A 21328-nucleotide genomic window follows, 5' to 3' on the forward strand; every position below is an offset into this window, starting at 1 on the left:
TTCCAATCAATGTAGGAGCCTTTCCTTTCTAATTCTTGCAAGGGGATTAAAAATCATATTTTAAAAATATTATTATTTTTGTATGTGCTTTACTACTGTATGTGCATTCCGCCCATTGCCTAAAGTAGGTTTGTACCTTCTCTCCACCTCCCATTATCAAAGCATATGCCTTTTAGCCATGTACATTTTTCAAAGGCACACTATTTTTATTTTTTTAATGCAGGTCTTGGCATCTCGCAAACCGGGCACGTTTTCGGAGGCGGCCGGATGGACCTCGCCTTGCCTCGCCTCCCCCGAGAATTAGGAATCCCCATGGGCATGCTAACCTGCCCGCAAAGCCGAGAGCAAGGAAAGGTTGTCGGAACAGCTTTCCGCATGAAGTTGCTTCCCGAACCCCAGGCCGGCGGGGCTCCGGCACGCGCGCAGCCTTGCAAAAGCTAACGACGTAAGCATGAGAATTTGGTGGGCGCTGCTCCAAACTACCGTGACCAAAGCATTGTCATAGCAACACCTGCCATCCGCCCTCATCCCCCATAAAAGGCAAGGATCGGATCTTCTCTCTCCCAAAAGCATACGCATCTGGAATTCCTCCTCCCCCCCCCGTCCTGATCCCGAACCGCCTCGTCCAGCTTTATCCTCAGGTCCCATCCAAACCTAATCGTTGACAATTGCGCCGTGTCCGCATCCGGAAGCAACTTAAGCATGAAAGAAGCAAAGGCGAATAGTGTACCGTCAAGCCTGCGGGCGGGCCGTGGATAGATTGCAAAAACAGGAACACTTTCTCAGCGGCAAGCAAACATTAGACCAGGAGAGAACAGGAGAATTTCTCCTTTTTTCAATGTCTGTGTGTCGGGTGCAGGAGGAGATTCTTCCCAACATATTAATTCTACATTTAATTCTCCTCGTCTTGGTGCTGGTTTTCCATGTGTGTCTCCCTCAGCAGGAGTGAGAGTAAATAGCAATTGCATACATTACTGCCCCCAAATATGTTGCTGCCTGAGGCAGAGCAACATATGCTCCTTCCCCCACTGAAATCCAGGTTCATGACACCCAAGGAAAAGCAAGCTTTAGTATATAAGGCAGCATATCGCACAAGCCCCTCTCCCCCAAAATACAGTTCAGAACGAAACCAGTCATTAACCAGGTTCTATCCATATCCCCGCTATGGTTGCCTCCCCTTAGCTATTGCTTGGTCCAGCCTTGCACAGAAGCAGGTGAGCTTCAGTGTACCTGAACCTGCCATTAATCAGCTTGATCCTCTTAAACTTGGTGCAATCAAAAACCCACTATTGTTTGCTCTGTGGGTTGTTGTTGTTGATCCTTTAACATTTATGTTCTCTACCTTTCCTCCAATAAGCTCAGGGTGATGTGGATGGCTCTTCTCCTCCCCATATTAATTTAACAACAACCCTGTGAGGTTGCAGAAGAGTGACAACCGGGTTCCCCAGCCATCGAGGGGAGCAACACATCTCAGCTCAAAGCTGTAACTACTACCTTACAACAGGACCTCTCCAAAGACACACTGACCTCAACCAAAGGAGTTTTGAGCCTCTGTTGCAAGGAGTGCCATGGCTCTCACTCTTCTTGATGCAGAGTAGTGAAACCAGATGTTTGGATCAATATCATCAGTGCATTTTTCTATTTTTTTCCCTATTTCCCCCTCTTTCTATGTTCTGCCCCTTCCCATTTCTGCAAAGGATGCAACGATCAAGAGCCCTGCCCCTCTCTTGGTTAATGGGGGCATTCTGCAAGAAGAACACTGCTTTGAACAGCTGTTTGTGACACACAGAAATGGTACAGAAGAGAGCTTTTCTTCCTGGTTGCCTTCATGCCAGAGAAAGTTTCGCCAACTTCGCGGCTCTGCTAAAGACACAGGAGCTGGGCTGTTAAGAAGCAGCAGCCACCCAGCACTCAAGCTGTCAAAGCCTCCCTCTGGGTCGGCTGGCATTGTGGCCCACCTTGCGATTTCCTTCCATGAAGCCCCATGGAGAAGCTGCTGTGGTTGCTGCTGCTGCTGCTGTGTAAACGAGGGAAAGCATCCTATTGCTTTTTAATTGAAATGGATGTTGCATGGCCACGTGCAAGTGAGGCAATGGCTGGTTTAATGGCCTCCTTTGGCACTGCTCCTCCTGTGACAGATCTCTCTGTTTCATCCCGTTAAAGCCCTCAAGTGTCTTTGGCCAGCTCCCTGCACAGGAAGACCTCATAATTCTAGCCCTTTAAACTGGCACTTTAAACAGTGGCACGTCATAAACAAGACTGGGGCCATGCCAGCTGTAAGCCGGCATGTCCAAGGACAACATGCACGCGGCAGATTCCAGGGGCAGCTGCAGAGAAACTGAGATTCCTGCCACTTCTTTCCCTTGCCAGCTCTTGCAACTTTATGTGATCATTATATGTTGTTGCTATGTACCATCAAGTCACCCACTGCTTCTGCTGACCCCATGAATGAGCAATCTACAAAATGCCCTGTCTTTAACGGCCCTGCTCAGCTCTTGCAAACTCAATCTTGTGGCTTCCTTTATTGAGTCGGTCCATCTTTTATTTGGTCTTCCTCTTTTCCTGCTATCTCCAATCTTTCCCAGCATTACTGTCTTTTCAAGAGAATACTGTCTTCTCTTGATGTACCCAAAGTAGGATAGCCTCAGTTTCAACATTTTTACCCTTAGATACAGTATCATTTAGGCTTAATTTGATCTAAGACCTTCTTGTTCATCTTTCTGGCAGTCCAGGGTAGCCACAAAGCTCTCATCCAGCATCACATTTCAATTTTTTCCTCTGTCAGCGTTTTTTACTGTCCAGCTTTCTCACTCATATATGGTAATTGGAAATAGGATGATGTGGATGATTTTGAACTCCAGTGATACATCTTTACACTTGATTATCTTTTCTAGTTCCTTGATTGCTGCCCTTCTGAATCCCAGTCTTCTTTTGATTTCTTGGCTACAGTTGCCATTTGGATTAATCATTGAACCAAGGTATACAAAATCTCTGACTATTTCAATTTCTTTATTGTCAACACTAAAGTGGTATAATTCTTCTGTAATTATTGTTGTCTTCTTCTTGTTCAACGGCAGTCTGCATGTTGGCAATTTCTTCTTTCACTTTCTCTAAAAGTTGTTTGAAATCATTACTGCTTTCTGGCAGTAAGGTGGCGTCATCAGCATATATTCAATTACTAATGTTTCTTCCACCAATTTTCACTCTTTTTTCATCCAAATCTATTCTGACTTCCTGTATATGCTCCCTATGGATCATCAAGTCCAGCACATCAAGGAGGCACAGTGAGGAACTGAATGCCCAACCAGAGACATAAACCACTAGCAACATATGATTTGATAAATGCTTAGCAACATTAAGAGAGTCTGCTCTATGCCATGGAAATGCCTCAAGCCAACCAGAGGATAAACATACAATGACAAGAATATACAGTATTCATAATTTCAGCATTTGAGTATTTGAACAAAATCCTTTTGCAACCGGATGAATGGAGTCTAGAGAAGGCCACAGATTCCACCTTAACTTTACCAACAGATGGAACAGCTTTGGCTCATGGGCTGAATGTGGCCCACATGAGATCACCATTTAGCCCACAAGCTTTTATGCCTCTTAATGTCCAATCCATGATCAGAAGGAAGAGGCTAATTAAAGCTTGGAAGCTATTGCATGTAACTGAATCAAAAGACATTAAGGATTAAACCTGGTGTTGCCTGAATGCTCAGCACAGATTCTATCACTGAAATAGGCCCCTTCCTTCTCTTTCCCATTCATGAAAATAAAAGGATGCAGCAATATTAGATAGTCATACCTGGAGTCAGGTGTCACAGTTGGAAAAGTTACCCAGGGTTAAAAATAATTAATAATTACTAATAATAGATCAAGCCTGGCTCTAGTGCAGTTTGGTCTGTGAAGCAGTGCACTCTGTTAAATTAATGTCTTTCGTGATACCTAATAAATATACTTTGATTAATGTTCCCAGTGTTAACTAATAAATATACTTTATTCTCCAGGGATTGTTTGGGATGTCACTTATTTTGCCTAAACTTATGAAGCCACAAATTTATGGCAAGAAACAGGAGGGTTTGGCCTCGAGGTGCTCTGCATTGAAATGATTTTCACACTAGGTCAGGATCAGGGCAATTGTTCAGAATGTATGTTTTTTGTTCTTTTGCCTAGATAACAGGGTTTCAGAAGTTTGTGGATACAGAGTCTCTGACCAGTTGTAGTTACAGACTGAGTACACTCATTTAACCAACTGCATAATGGTAAGTCAAAACTTATATATGTCCCAATCATTCAGTAAGTGTACTTACCAGTTGGAATTATAGGATGACCCCATGTCCCATTTTAGAGAGGACTGCTGTCCACGGATCATGCTAAGCAGGGTCACTGGAGGTACATGATCAAGACTGTTCAAAGCGTCACTGATATGTTAGCAGCAATTAAAAAGAAATGCAAAAAGTTTCCTCTGCCCTACCCTCCAAAGGACAGCCCAGTAGAAGTTTCCAATTAAGTGGCTTCTCCAGAGGGGCATTGAATCATTTCTAAATGGGGCCAATTTCCAGGTCATAATTTTTGGGTTACTCAGGAGTTGTGGACTGCAACTCCCAGAAGCCTTCACCACCAACTGTGCTGGCTGGGGTTTCTAGGAGTTACAGTTCAAAAACATCCGAGTAACAAAGGTTAAGAACCACTGACCTAGTGGACATTGCTGGCAGCAGGATCAAAGGCTAATTAATGGAAGGGCCACTTTTCACAAGATGCACTGATCTTTGGAACTCGGTCCATCAGGATAAATTCACAATCACACCCATGAGCTCAGATTGCTTTCAGAATGGATTTCCAAACAGAGGACAGCTCTGTGCATGGAGATGACTACAGAAAGTTTCATACTTAGTGGTGGTATAGTTCTGAAGACCACACACCGGGCTAGAAAAGAATCAAGGGGAGATGGTAATGCTATTTGGTGGAGAGGTCAACACATGCTCAGGGGCACTTCTGCCATCTCCATTCTCTCCATGGCATGGAAAAGGCTTTCCAGTAGAGCAGAGATTCACTTTACCACCAGCTCATTCTAAATACCTCCTAGTTCTACTGGGATTTCCTGCACTGATTTCTTGCTACTCAGGAGCACTGTTTGAAAATCCACATTGTTTGCCACCTGCTCTCCCTCTTTGAAAAAGGCACTGGGCAAGTTGCATAGATAGCATCCTTTTGTCCTTTCTTAAAGATCCCACCTTCGATAAGCAGCGCCACCATGTGGTCATGGTGAACACAGTTAAGCAAGGTTTTTTTTTCATTAAAAAGCAATGAACAAACATATGGGGATTGAGCTTCCAATGCACATCGTGCCCCCCATCAGCCAGCTGTAGCACAAAATTGTGAGCTAGCTGTAAAGCACAACCAACCACTGAGATCTGCACTGCTGCATATGAGTGTGCATGCCTGCAAGCAGGACTGTGGTGCAAAACAAATACCGCCACTGAGCGGTGCTGTGCGGGATGGGTGGAATTCTTGGTTCACTTCAAGAGCTTACTATTCAAACCTAGACATTTTTTTAAAAGGACCAAAAGCTAGTTAATAGCGAAGTCTGTTGGGTACTTAACTTGCATATTGCAACATAACACCTAGGTAAAGGTAAAGGTTCCCCTTGACAATTTTTGTCCAGTCGTGTTCGACTCTAGGGGGCGGTGCTCATCCCCGTTTCCAAGCCATAGAGCCAGCGTTTGTCCGAAGACAATCTTCCGTGGTCACATGGCCAGTGCGACTTAGACACGGAACGCTGTTACCTTCCCACCGAAGTGGTCCCTATTTATCTACTTGCATTTGCATGCTTTCGAACCGCTAGGTTGGCGGGAGCTGGGACAAAGTGACGGGCGCTCACTCCGTCACGTGGATTCGATCTTATGACTGCTGGTCTTCTGACCCTGCAGCACAGGCTTCTGCGGTTTAGCCCGCAGCGCCACCACATCCCCATAACACCTATCCCCAATTAAATATGTTCCACCTTCTAATGAAGTCATTGTTATCTCTCAGTCTTCTGCATTTGCATCCACATGAAACTTAGGTGCAAATCCCTTGTATCACAGTGATTTACAGAATGCCTTTTGTCAGAAAAGATTCCACAGTGCTTTCCAGTATAACACTCACAATGGTATAATAATAATAATAATAATAATAATAATAATAATAATAATAATAATAATAATAATAATAATAATAATAATAATAATAATAATAATCATCATCATCATCATCATCATCATCATCATCATCATCATCATCATCATCATCATCATCATCATCCAAGACTGTATGCTTCAGGGGACAGTGTTGACACAGTGCCAGTTGGAAAGGCATCGCAGGCTGGTTTGTTCTGGTCAGGGACCAGACCTTGGTGGCTAGGCACACAAAAAAACAAAGTGGAAATCAACTGCAGAATTCATTGCCATGGGATGTAGGGATGATGACTGCCAGTTTGAATAGTTTTAATATATGGCTGCATGAGTATTAGATCTGAATGAACTGCTTGTAGGCTTCCCACAGGGAGCTCACTGTCCACTGTGTGAATACTAGAGAAGCCTTTGGTCTAATCCAGCAAAATTCTTCTTGGGTTATGGAATTGGGCAAGTCTTTCCCAAATCACATTCTCATGATGGGACAAATTGGGGCACCATCTCTGCAAGAAATCCAATGTATACGACTCTCTTTTGCCAAGGGTTCCTCGTTGACTCCACCCAGTTCTCTGGTGGTAGGAGAAAAGGACAGGACTTTCTGATTTCATTCCACAAACGTTGTAGCCTAATTCTTCCAGTAACCCACTCTAAAATTTGAGAGCTACTACCAAGGCTGGGGGAAATTACTTGGTTTTGGACTACAATTCCCAGAATTCCCTTGCCACCTGTTGTGTTCTGGGAGTTATTTTAAAAAACCAAAATGCCCTACACTTCTGGCCACTTCTGCTGTGTTGTGACTGGCTTCAGTTCTTTGAGATCTCAGAGTGATGGCAGTGGGGTCTTTGAACATTTGCTTCATTTATTTATTATCAGATTTATACTCCATCCATTAAAATGTCCTTTCTCCGCTAAGGTGAGTTACAATACAAATAAAATGAGCCCCACTCCAGAAAAAGCCAAGAACTTTTAAAACAGCACTGATGTAGAAGTGACCTATAAAAGCAGCAGCAAAGTAATTCTGAAGGAAATCAAAATGGACTCTTCTTTGGATCCCAGTTTGTAAATACATTGACAGAGATGACAAAACACACACACACAACAAAAATATAGAAAATCACAGATAACCTCCAAAAAACACAACATGTATAATCTAAACAGAGATTGACCACAAAACATATCATATTTTTCTGTGTAAGATGCCCCCATGTATAAGACGCCCCCAATTTTTTAAATCCAAAATTAAGAAAAATAAGTGGGGCTTAGCAAGTGTAGGGGGAAAGGGAGCAAAGTGCTGCAGGATCACTTTGATCCCTGCTTTCCCCTTCACTTGTTTTTGTTCTCTCCTCAGTTTACTTCCGTGTATAAGATGACACTCAATTTTTAGTCTAAAGATTTTAGACATAGGTATAGTCTTATACACAGAAAAATATGGTACTTTCTATTTAACCGCCAACTAGTACAACACACATATATGAATTTCACATTTAAGTACCATTGTCTGAATGAATATTATATATGTTATATTACCGCTACCTTTAAAATAACTAGTATAAATGTTAATTTTTTAAAAAAATCAGTCCTAAAGATATAAAATTAGGAATCTTCTGTGGAAATATTAAAACAGAGTATTTTAATTTTTAATAGAGAAGGATAACAAAGTTAACCATTCTGCCCCAGTGATGCCATCAAGGTAGGACTTTTGAGGCAGAAATCCAGGGCCTCAGTCGACAGAATCAGCAGAAGGGCTACCCAATCACAACATAGTTGGCTTCTCATACTTGGAGTAAGTGAAGTAATACACGTCAGCATTTTAGAGGTTCTGCCACTTGCCCATTAAAGCCACAAAGTCCAGCCTGTAAAATTAACTAACAGAATCGTTGTCCTAGGTTGGGTGATCCATTACTGAGAAGGACCTTTCTTACCTCTTTGCCCACCTACATCTTAGAAAGTGAGGGCATTCAGAGGAGACTCTCCAAAAGAAGAGGTTAGCTATACAACCAGGTTTATAGCCCGTCCCCCTCCAAAGCTCAGAGCGATGTACTGTACATCACAATTTTAAAACGATGCCATCACAAGTAAGAAGAAAACAGCAACATTGGGAACAATAAGCAAAAGTCCTCAATGGCAGAGAACAAGCAACAGCCACAGAGTTTTCCTTTGAAAGAGGCAGGTTTTCACTCTCTTTAGGAAGCCCAAAAGGACAAGCTACTTCCTTATCCTTAATTTCACCAGACAAATCTTTCCACAGCCTAAGGGCAACTGCAGGAAAGGCCCCTGAAATGCCAGGAACTGGTGCCTCTCATATGCAACGCCTATGTCTTATTCTCCTTGCTGGCTGGGATAGAAGAAAGACACTTTGCACTGCTTGAGAGCAACTTCTAGGGCTGGGAGCCCAGAACAAAAAACAGATTCTGCAGTAGGTTCCTCATGGGCTTCAATTCAACAAGACCTATTTTATATGTGGCATGGGTCACAAGCAGAGCAGAAATGTTTGTCATGGTTTCACACGTGCATCGTCATCCTATTTAACTTCACTTTGGCCACATCAGCAATTGGTAGCCTGGAAAGGAAACAACTTTGTGAGGTGTTGCTATGATAGCCAGTGAAGCAAAAGCAAAGCAAAGCGTGCTGCTTATATACCGCCCCAAAGCACTCTCTGGGCGGATTACAAGTTCATTATGCAGGCTACACATTGCCCCCCCCCCAGCGAGCTGGGTACTCATTTTACCCACCTCGGAAGGATAGAAGGCTGAGTCAACCTTGAGCCGGCTACCTGGGACTGAACCCCAGGTCGTGAGCACAGTTTCTTGGGTGCATTACAGTGGTTTAACCACAGAGACAGGTTAGAACAGTAAGAGCCACCTCCATCCTTTTCCCTCATCCAAATCAACAACCTCATTTGGAAAACCTTGCTTCTTTCCTTTCTTCCTTTCTCTTTGTCCCTCCCTCCCTCCCTTCCATCCTTCCTTCATTCAACACCTGAGGAATTTGCCTGAAGCCACATGGTTGACAGCTCCCAGATGCTGCCCCACCACAGCCGGTGGGTTTACAGCCAGCGACCAAGGGTCACGTATCATAAACCCAGGCAGTGCTACATATGTCTTCATAATATTTTACAAGGCTGTGTGCAGCATTACCCATAATTCAGCTGGGAGCACAAGACAGGCATATGAAAAGGAATAGAAGGAAGGTGGGGAGCGGGACAAGTTTGCGCCAAGTCTACAGATGCTGCCCCGTCTGCTTCTGAATATGCCATCTTTTCCACCTTCGTTGTCATTCCTACTGGACTTCCCCTTTGTCAGAAGTGAATGGTCACTGCTGAATTCAGTCTGAAGACAGGTGTAGGTGGTGGTTCCCTCTGCCCATAATGGTCCTGCAGCTGGAGTGGCAGAGAGTGGTGTGGGGTACTGGGTTCATGTACAGATCCAATTGCTGCTATCAGGGAACAGGGTTGGCAAATCCACAGAAAGCCACAGTTAGAGCTTTTCTACATTCCTGTTTTGGAGCAGAGTGGAGCTGGCTAAATATGGTCACTAAGGGGTCTTCACATCCAAATGCCATATGGACCTCAAGTGACCCCATCAGATCTTGCACCAGCCCACTGTTAATTTGCCAGTATGGTGGAGTGGCTTTAGAGGGCCAAGGAAGTGGGGGGGAAATTAAACATACACTGTATTAGGTCAGCACATATGCACTGCATCACTTTAAAAAAATTCAAAGCTCAATGGCAAACTTCCTTCCAGAAGCAGGAGCAGACAGGAAGGGGCAATGTAGGGGATTCTGGTTTTCTTTTCTTTTAAAGGTCCAGTAAAAAGCAAACAAAAATCCTGCTCATTGCCTCCTCTTGTCTCCTCCCACTTCTCGGTGGAAGTTTTCCATTTGGCTTTGATTTTGTTTTAAAGTGGCGCAGCACATAAGTGTTGCCCTAACACATTTTGAAAACATTTTGTTTCACTTCTTTGTCTTTTCCACAAAGCCAAGGATATGTTTAATTTGACAGTGTCCTGAATTACTGTATTTTTTGCACCATAAGACTCACTTTTTTCCCACAAAACAGGGGTGTGGAAAGTCTGTGCGTCTTATGGAGCGAAGAAAACAGATTATATTTTCCTGTTTTCTTCTCCTAAAAAATTGGTGCGTCTTATGGAAAGGTGCGTCTTATGGAGCGAAAAATACGGTAGCTCTTTTCTTATGCCCCTTCACAATACTAGCACTTCAGACAGGAAGGTTCACTTTTGATTCATTTCCAGCGATTGCATATGTGGCTGGAAATAAATCAATACAGAGCAATCCTACCTGTATGAAAAAAGCAGAAGTGCCTGATACAGGACAGAAAGGATGGGGCCACTTTGAATGTGAGCTAGTTCATTGCTGCAAAGATGTAGTCTGACCACTGTCCCTTCAGCAGGCCAAACAGCAGGCTAGATCCCTGTGTAGTCATACCGTTAGAGTGGATAACACCACCACTGTCCTAATGGGACTATGGAAACAACAGGGAAGGGAAGGCCAAAATTCTCAATAGCCAAAGGTGCTGGTGCTTGCTAATAGTGGTGTCAATGGCATGTTTCAATCAATTCCTATTCATGCTCATTTTCTGGATGTTGAATTTAAAACTTAAATTTGAATCTTCTGGCTAGCCACATAATGTGAATTCTGCATTCAATAGCAGATATTGCAAGAAGCTAAGGTAAGAGACCTTTGGGTAGAGTGGGCGGCAAATCAATCAATCAATCAATCAATCAATCAATCAATCAATCAATCAATCAATCAATCAATCAATAATGCTTTAATTACAATTTTACTTTCTAAACCCCCAAAACCTTAATCTGTACTATAAATATTTAAGCTATGCGCCAGACTTCTAAAACCATTCTGTACAGTAACTCAGACAAAGGGCTGGGTCAAGCTTTATTGGTGGTATGGAAATGGTACATCTTGTTATAGTAGGACCAGAAGGGGTGAGCAAAGGAACTGTTGACCCTCCTGATGTCATTTCATGAGAAACAAATGGAGGAGGGCAGCCACTTAGGTCCTGCCCAAAGAGAAACTGATGTAATTCTCCAGATTGGAGGTGGGGACAGAAAAAGGATACAGATTTGCATAAAATCTACACATGCTAATCAACAGATGTAGATTCAGAAATAGATGTATTGGACTACAACCCCCAACATCCCCAGCACCATGCAAAGGCCTTATAGTTGGGGTTACGGTGGCTGGAGAATGCCAGTGTTAAGTCTGCAGTTAGAAGCTTTCTTATGTCTTGTTGCACTCTGTAAGTCTAACCAGCTCAGTGCTCCATACTCTGTTCTGACAGCAGCTATCCGGACTCTCAGGTAGAGACCTTTTCCTGTCCCTGCCACCTAATTCCTTTAATCAGGTGCCCCCCTCCCCTGACTGAATCTTGGACCTTTTGCACACATGAAAAATAATGGCCTTTTCCCATATTAGCTGTCCATCCCTGTGCTCAGTGTGGAATCAGTGCCATCCTTAACCCTGTCACCCTTGCAGTAACACAGAAGGGCACAGGGATTGCAGGATACAGAGAGGAAGGAATCTTGTGGCATCCTAAAACTAACAAGGTTTGTGGACTGAAGAGGGGAGCACACATACACACCAATTTGGGTACTCAAAGAGTCACCAAGGTGAACCAGTTTTAGCTTTTGTGGCCTGCAGACTGCATCAACGCATCCATGGAAAAGTGCCCATTAGACAGGGATGATACAGAGGTAGGGTGCCCACATGTTCTGTTTTAGGGAGGACAGTCCTCCATCTAAAGGGCTGACAGTTGACAGTGGCTTCTGTTTGGAGTCTCTCCAGTCCAAATCTGATTTCAAGGTAAGGAACCGCAAAGAACGAGATCAAGGAATTTGGCAGTCAATCCAGGAGAGCAGTAGACTGAGCAGCAGGCAAACAAATCACATGGTCACTGCCTTCCCCATTCAAGTGAGAAGCATTGCAATTCTGCTTTTAAGTTTGCATTTTGTACATGTAAACCGACATATACGCTTTACACAAATCAGTGTTTTCCTTTCTCTCCGTTTTTGGTAATGTTGTAAGTAGCCATCCTGTACCTAACGCTTGTCCTCTCTCTCATATGAGGCAGGAGCAATACATGCAATCTCACCAAAGTCGGCATCACCTATTAGACTCATCCAGGTATCACAGAAACCAGCAGCGAGCTGCGGAATTTGACCGACGGCTTCACAAAGGCTTGCGGCGGATCGGCTTTCTCTACACGTGGGTTGACCGGCTGACTCCCTGCGATTCCTCGGTTTTCTCCACGCACACGCGCCACCTGGTGGTCATTTGAGGAGCAGCCAGTCCAATGTGTTGACAAAGCCACGTCAAGCTGATTAATATCTGACAATTAATAAATATGCACGGTAAATTCATAAAAGTTTCCGGGCACTATAAAGTAGCAATAAATGCCAGACGTCTTTGGTGTAGACTGACAGGGTATAAATACTGAGGGTATAAAATATTGCCAAAAGTAATAGAGTTTGTTATATTCTAATTATGTACCCTCCTTTAGCTTTTCATCTATTCATCCTGTTGTTATACGATAGCACTAAATGGCGTAAAATACATCCAGACTTTGAGAGATTCGAGTCATTTTAAATGCCAGTGCTTTTAAATTTATTTTTTTTAAAGTAACGTTGAAGCGTGCTGTTTCTTTGATTAATACAATCATAACTGGCACAATAGATAGAAAAAGGCACGTGACATTTTGCCCCAATCTGGGGACCTTTCTTGATGAATAATTCCCAGTGAGTTCAGTGAGAATGACTCTCCAAAAAAAAAAAAAAAAAATGGTTGGATTGCAGTCTGTAGTACAGTGTGGCCTGTCAGGATTAATCCTTGGTCTCTAGCAGCATTCCCTTAAATGTTGAGGGCCACATACAATGTTAGTAGTTACTGCAAAGGACAATGAAAAGGGGTGATGCTGAGGCGGGGTAGTGGGGAGAGGCAAAAGATTGACAAGAGCTTTGTGTCTGTAAAAGCTGTGCTATAGGCGGAAATCAAACAGGTACAGTACAGCATTTTTGGGAACACGTGAAGGCAACCTTCTACCAAGAAACTTTTCTTTCTGCCTCTCTAATTGTTACACACTGTCTACCAAACTGCCGCAGCCCTTCGCTCAAATGCATCGAAGGCTGGAATACATGTCAGGAGGGGAGGGCTTTGCGTGGTGGGCTTCTTATTATTTTTGTGGCTGCTGGAGGCTCTAAAGCCCCACTGCTCTACAGTTGTTGTTTTAAAAACAAAAGAACAAACAAACAAGGTGTGGCCCTGTATATTAATGTGGAAACAGATTTTTGAAAACCTAACATGGGTGTGACAAGTGGATTCAGGCACTGTGGGGAGACTAAGCCAAAATAACTCACTGGTGCAGAGCAATGAATCGGTCCAAGCTGAAACGTTGCCACGAGGGCATCTAGACTCCCTCCTCCTCTGTTTTAATGTGATTAGTTAGTTAACCCCATATTCATTTCAGGCTGCCTTTTCAAGGACGGATAAGGCTTTCACTCTGCCCACATTGACTTTTAACTTCATATGGCTGGCTGTTTCAGTCATTTGCTTGAAGGTCTACCATAGGTTTGCAGTTAGTTGTTCATTTTTGTTTTTATTTTTGTATGTATTTTATTCATTTGTAAAGCACTATTGATATTTCTGCAGGAAACCACAGGGTAAACTATAAACAGTACTGAACAGGACTTATTGAAGAAGTATTAGTCCATGACTTTTCTTGGCCTAATCACATCTATCCTGGATTGCATGGGTCTGAACAGCATGGTTTTGGTTATACGTGGATTTTTAAAAAACAAACAAGCAAAGTACCCCATGAATTCAATACTGAAGGGATCAAAGTGGTCTACTTGCCCCCAAACACAACATCTCTAATTCAGGCTCCAGATCAGGGGGTCATAAGGACCTTTAAGACTCATTACACCTAGTACAGTATGGAAAGGCTTGTCAATGCTATGGAAGAGAAACCCGATAGAGAGGACTGTTCTCTCTCGTTCTGTCTGTCTGTCTTGTCTTGTCTTGTCTGTCTGTCTGTCTGTCTCTGTCTGTCTCTGTCTCTGTCTCTCTCTCTCTCTCTCTCGTTAAACTCAACTGTTTTTCCTTTGTAGTTATGATTGGGGGGGTATAAGAGTTATACAAGGAGGCCTGGTGCCCCTAACCTCAGTGTTGTTGAAGGGGAAAGTGTACATTGTTTAGGTGGGAGAGGAAAGAACAAAATGGCTGGCAGCTGCTATATGTTGTCTACAAGGCCAGTGGTGTAGTGCAGCTTGCCAGCACCTGAGGCAAGGCAAATATTGTGCCCCCTAACTCACGGACCATTAGCGCTCCCTAAGTACCTTCCACCAGTCCAGTATTTAACTCCTGGGTTCAAATCTCCACAGCCACAAAGCCCATCAGGTGACCATGTTTCAGCCAGAGTCCCTCAGACTGACCTACTTTGCAGGAGGGTTGTTCTGAGGGTATAGTAGCGGGAGGGTATCCCTGTGTGCCACCTTAAGTACCTCGAGTACATTCAGTAAACAAGCAGTTACAGCCTGAAGCCCCTTATCAAATTAATCCCAAGGTTTTCGGAGGTGGGACGCTTTCACAGGGTGGGGGTGAGGGGCAAAGGGCAGCCTGACAAGACCACCCCAATGGGACAGGCAATAGCTGGCGGGTCGGTGGGCCCGCCAGAGGCTGAGGCCAGCACACTCTCCCTCTACGAGCAGAACCAAGCGCTGCCCCACAGGACGGGCAGCAGATAAAAAAAAACCCACTGCCCCCTCAATGGGCAGTTTTTCCTCCGGGTGGGCCAGGGTGGTGGTGATCAGCACTCCTGAAGCAGTCTGACCCGTTTTTGCACCAAAATCTTCCTGAAGAGGCCTTTCCTCATAGGCTTCTGAGGGGACTTTGAGACAGTAGCAGTTTCTCTCCTCCCCCCCCCCAATAATTTGGAGGGAGCCACTCCTGCAGCGCACCCCTGGCCAAGATTTGTGGGCTCCAGAGGCCCCCTTCTGTTCCAGACCTGGGAGGAAGGTGGCCGGTCAGCCTCTTGATCAGCCCCGTGGGATCTGCCTGCCTGCCTGCCCTGGGGTGTCGGGGGGAGGCTGTGGGTCTTGCCCCGTTGGCCCTCCTTCAGGGACTGCAGCACGCCACGATCCCAGCAGGGCAGCAGTGCTGACTGGACAGGAAGGGCTCCTCTGGAGTTAGTGCCCCTGGCTTCCTCCCAGGTGTGCATCAAGGCATTGGGAGGTTTTCTGTGTGAGAAGGAGGAGGCACTATTTTTATTTATTAGTACTGTATTTCATTTTCTATTGAATTTTGTGCCCCTAAGCATTTTGTGCCCTGGAGAACTGTCCCTGTGTCCCTTCCATGCTACACCGCTGGTCAAGGGCACTGGCAGATGCACAATCTGAGTGAAAAGATACAGATTCCCACCCACAAATTCTCCAGGCCAGCCTTAACAGAGGCAGTGCGAGTGGCCTGCTTGAGACAGCAGATCTTCTGGAGGCATCATGAAAAAGTTGCAAATTGCTCATTTACTTACTTGGTGGTTCCTGGATTTGTTTGTTCATTTTGTTTTTGTTTACTGGCCAGGGGTAGGAAGCGGCGGTTGTGGATTTTCTTCCTCATGAGTCAATATAAAGCCACTAATCTGGGGCACTATTCAGCTCAATTTCAATCAGTGTGGAAAGAAACCCCCATTTACTGTTCTGCAAAATGGGTTGGACCAGTCTCGCAGACCCCATATTCTCACACCTGTTCCTGCAGACCCAGGGTAATAGTCTCTGTTGGTTTGGTCTCTGTTCATTCCTGACAAGTCTGAGTTCTGGTACACAGAAGACCAAAGAGCATCTGTGGGAAGCACTTCTTCATCATCATTATCTTAGAACTGCAGAGCTGGAAGGGACCCTATGAATCATTGAGTCCAGCTTCTATCAGAAAGGCACAGTGGGGGAATCGAACTGGAGATAAATTATTTCTCCCACTTCTCTCCTGCCCTCCAAACCCATGTTTTGTTTTGTTTTGTTTTGAAAGCTATTCTAGCATATGAGGAAGAAAGGAAAAGAAAAAGAAAAATCAAAGAAGACAAAAATGTTGTGGCACCTTAAAGACTGCTATATTTTAATGTGAGCTTTTGTAGGTGCCACAACATTTTTGTCTTCTCTATTCTTCAATTTTTATTTTGCTTTTGCCTGATATGTTAGTACAGGCTAACACAGCTACCTCTTCTAAACCATTCTAGTGTGTGTGTTTTATCTTCCAGAACATTAGGGGAAGTGAACAAGGAGAAAGCCTGCAGAAAGGGCAAGAAATCAAGAAGAAAGTGCAGTTTCCCCCACCCAAAAAACAGGACCAGTCTTAACCTTTGGGGAAAATGAGGTAGGCACCGAAAGCCACGGTTGCTGGAAAATGCCAGTGAGGTATTAGAGGAGAGAGTCATGGGCTGGATAGGTTGCTTTCGCCCTTTCAACGAGCCTCCAGCCTTCATGTGTGATTCTCCTTGCTAGTGTGCTAGAGATAAATTCTCTACTGCAGAAAAACAACCTTGCTGCAGCCCACAGTGGCTAATATTATCTTTCCAATGTCTCTATAAGCTGTGGCAGCAAGAAATGCCAAAATTGCCATCTTTCAAATTTCTGTGATCAGCCCAAGCATTTTTTTTTCTGAGCCCAGCATGACAAGTTTCATCAATAGCTGAAGTGCCCTCTTCTATGCAGCCATGCAAGGTATAGAAAAGAGCCTCACCAGGTTTTAAGATCTTAGGGAACATCCTTCTCTAAGTCCCACTGCCCTAAAAGACATGTTTGGAAAGGCCGCAAGAGAGGACTTTTCCAGTGGCTGCTCCCAGAGGCTATGGAACTCCTAGCCACAGGAGGTTAGGCCGGCCTCTCTTTGCTGCCCTTTTGCCAGCAGGCAAAGAAATTTCTCTTCAAGCAGGCTATTGGCAATAGGATTGGCTTTGGAGAAAGGAGCTTCTAATGGGGAATGCTGTACCCCTTTCTAATGTGTGCTTAAAATCTTTTAAACTGCTTAAAGACAGTGGTCTCTCAGCATTGCTACATGTTCAGTTGTATTTTAATATTGTAACTTTGTCTTTCTGAGCTGTATAATTGGTTTTTAATTAATTGGTAAACTGCTCTGAATTAAGAGAAAGGTAGGATCGAAAAAATTGAAAAACACTGTTTTGTTTATATCTGCTCATTGTAAGCTGCAGTGGCATTTATTTCTATGTTGGCAGATGTATGGTAGGGCCATACTATCAATGCCAGCAGCCAAATGGTCCTTACTACTGGAGAAGACTAAAAAATATGCTAAAAAATAAAGGTAATCCCCGCCCCCCGTCACGGAATATGAGAACCCAGTTTATACTCAGGTCTGCTTTTTGTACATCACTGTTCAATCCATGTATATGAAAAGAGTCAGTATATTAATAACCTACCACTAACACAGGGCAGAGGAGTCACTGGGATTATGGTTCACATTTGAAGAATCTCTAAGAATAATTGAATATAATTGTGATTGTCCTTGAAAGGTCCTTTCCAGGATTTAATAATCCTCTCAATCAGTGAGTCATGGATCAAAGTCTTTTTTGATTCTTCAGCTGCTGCTGCTGATCTTAGATTGCACACTTATTTTCTCCCTTAAATTTTTCATTTCATTTCAATTTCATAAGAGAACCAAGTGATGGACTAACTACAACGCTTTCTGTGTGGAAGTGCTTTCAAAAGTAGTTCAGAAAATAACCATTAGTACTGATAGGGTCACTCTGATTAGTTTTCATTGCTATTCTTTTTATAACCCTGTTTCAATACATTTTTGTATATATTTTTAATTTCATTTCCTAATGGAAATCTGTCCCAAGAATGTGGTCATGGGGACTCCACAAACACCTGCACATTTCAGGGCACAGGTGAAGCTGCCTCGGAAGCTTCACATGCATTTGGTTGTTTTAGACAGACTCTGGGTAAAGGTTCCCCTTGGCATTTAGCTCAATCGTGTCCGATTCTAGGGCACGGTGCTCATCCCGTTTCCAAGCCATAGAGCCAGCGTTTGTCCGAAGAGTTTCCATGGTCCCGTGACCAGCATGACTAGACATGGAACACCATTACCTTCCCACCGAGGTGGTACCTATTTATCTACTCGCATCTGCATGCTTTTGAACTGCTACATTGGCAGGAGCTGGGACAAGTGACGGGAGCTCACTCTGTCATGTGGATTCGATCTTACGACTGCTGGTCTTCTGACCCTGCAGCACAGAGGCTTCTGTGGTTTAACCCACAGCGCCACCACATCCCTAGACTCAAGCCAAACATTATTTACAGTGTGCTTATTTTAGATAATTGTCAGACTTTCTATTGATTAACTGTAATTTGTTTCTACCTTTGATCAACATTTTAGAGATTTTTGTGGAAGTGTTCTACCATGTTTCCCCGAAAATAAGACAGGGTCTTATATTAACTTTTGCTCCAAAAAACCCATTAGGGCTTATTATCAGGGGATGTTTTATTTTACAGTCATGTCATCTTCTTCTGCTTGCTGCACAATGATGCACAATGGTGGAGGGTGGGGTTTCACTCAACTGGAGCTTATTTTGGGGGGTAGGGCTTATATTAAGAGAATCCTGAAATATCATACTAGGGCTTATTTTCAGGTTAGGTCTTATTTTTGGGGAAACAGGGTAAGCAATGTAGATTCTTTTTGAAGCGTTTGCTTAGCACTCTCCCGCTCACTGAGGTTCTCATGTCTATGGTCATTTTCACCAAAATATACACCAAGGTATGTTGGGTGCTTACTTAGAATCTCTATGTGCTTTGGTTTTCAGCCCTTGGGAGTGAGATCTACTGTTTGCATAGCAATAGAACTAACTGACCAGTTGGATGGCCTGCATGGCAGAGGATTACTTCAGTCACCAGGTGGCACTAGAGGAAAAGCTCAAAGGAGATGCACTAAAGGCTAACTTAAAAGTACAGAGTTGGTTGCCATTTCACTTTCCAATAACTAAAGTAGGAGATAAGACTTTATTGGTGTGTTGTCCTGAGCATTTAAGCACTGCTGATCCTGCTACCTGAAGCAGCTGTAATGTTTTAAATTGTAAGCCCAGGACACGTGATTTTTCCTACTGTCCCCTCATCTACAATTCTGGCTACAACAGGAAGCCTTTTAGTCAAATCTAATTAAACTCACTATTTATTATTGCATTTATACTCTACAACTTTCTCTTGAGGAGATCAAAACCACAGCTATGGAGTTCCCAAGCAACTGGTCTCTTCTATGCAGAGACTGTTTAACATGTATGCAACACTTTTGCCTCAGGAACCTTCAGACACACACTATAAATAAGCGCACTTCCAGCCCCATACTTGAATCAGGGTGGAGTGTTTGTGGACAGACCCTGCCTCTGGTTCTTCTTCGAAGCCTAAGAGGCAACCTCACACTCGGGAAGCCTCCTTGCAAGGAGTAGCTGGTTCAGTGGGTGAGCAACTGGTTTATATAGTCCACTTCAGCAGTGAATGTTGGGCTCTCCAGGTGGCAGTGGGAGCCCAGCCTTCCCAACACATTGCTCTGTGCCCCATCCTCATGGTCTACATCCTGCACGAGCTCTCCCGCTTTCATCGCTCCTCTTCCCAGCTCTCTCAAGGCTTGCACCAGGTTTCCTATCTCAAGCCCCACGCCCTCCATATCCACACTCCCAAGGCGGCAGTCCCTGGCCCAGGGTCCCACTCCCACTTGATTCTTGGGGGGAGTGGGCACCAGTCCCTCCTGGCTCTGGGATCTTTGACTTCCATGGGTAAGGCCCATCTCCTTCCTCCTGGTATCCCCATGTGACTGCAGCTCCCCTCTTCAGAGCTGGCTACATACGGGGTGGAAGATATGGAGGTCAAGCCCCCTCTGCTCACAGGGCAACATTACCCATGTGTGACACTGCCAAACTACTGCTTTCCACCGTTAGCCACTATCAGTCCGCTTACACTTACTGCTTCAGCCATCCTACAAAAAGGAGGCATTTAATAGAAAATTTTGTGTTACAAGGAATGAAACAGCTGCAGAAATAGTACAAACTGGGCTAACAGTGAACCTCAAGATTAAAGAGACAATTAACTATAATCTATTTATCATGATATAACAGCAGGTCTACTTAAAACATATTATGGATCCTGAAAGAAAATCGAATTTTTATCGGCTAACGAAAACTGATGGGTCTGATTCTCCCAATAAAGGACTACAGTCCTGGTGTTACACTACTGGAGATAATGAAACTACTATGAGAGCCAAGAATATTTCCCTTTAGGCCATCAGTCTTCTGGAAAACTCAGTCAGCTACATCAATATTAAATCTTTGCAAACCAACCCCAGCCGCCTAGAGTGGTCTTTTAGACCAGATGGGCGGGGTATAAATAAAATAAATAAATAAATAAATAAATAAATAAATAAAAATTATGAAGAAGTGGTCAACAGGCTACTGGACACCATTGCTTCTTTCTGTTAGCCCAGTTGTAAAATATTCCACATCTATTTTGTGTTTTTCCCTAAACATGTGAGCGATGTCAGGAGGGGCTCTTTGGCACCATCCTTCATCTTTGTCCTTGACGACACACCACCACGAGTCAATAGCTATTCCTCTCCACTCCACCAGGCCCCACAGGGATATATAAAGTGCCACGCTTTTAAAAAGGCAGCTCTCAATATCTCATCCCACTTTCTCAATATGCTATTACATTTTGTCTCCCACCCCCATACACACCCAGCATAGGCTATGCAAAGAGGCATATTGACTCTTTATAGCTGGGGTCTCCAACCAAACAATATTAAAAAAGCTTTAGCCCACTCACATGTGTAATATGCTGGCCGCACGCCATTAGCTCTGATAAAGGAGCACTCAGTGTAGCTTGTATTATCACTGTTGCATTGTTTCTTGGGGTTGGAATTAAACTATTCTCTTCCTGTGGAACAGTGTCTAACTCTACAGAGCAACCAGGTGCAAAAGCAGGTACACTTAACCCCCCCTTTATCTGCAGCATCAGCATCCCTGATTCACTTATCCACGGTCTGAAAATATTAAATAAAAAATAATAATTTCCCAAAATATATTTTTCTAACAATGAAGTTGCCAGAACTGACCACGAGAGGTAGCCAGAGACCCT

Source organism: Pogona vitticeps, chromosome 2 (genome assembly GCF_051106095.1).
Source record: "Pogona vitticeps strain Pit_001003342236 chromosome 2, PviZW2.1, whole genome shotgun sequence".
NCBI classification, from domain to species: domain Eukaryota; kingdom Metazoa; phylum Chordata; class Lepidosauria; order Squamata; family Agamidae; genus Pogona; species Pogona vitticeps.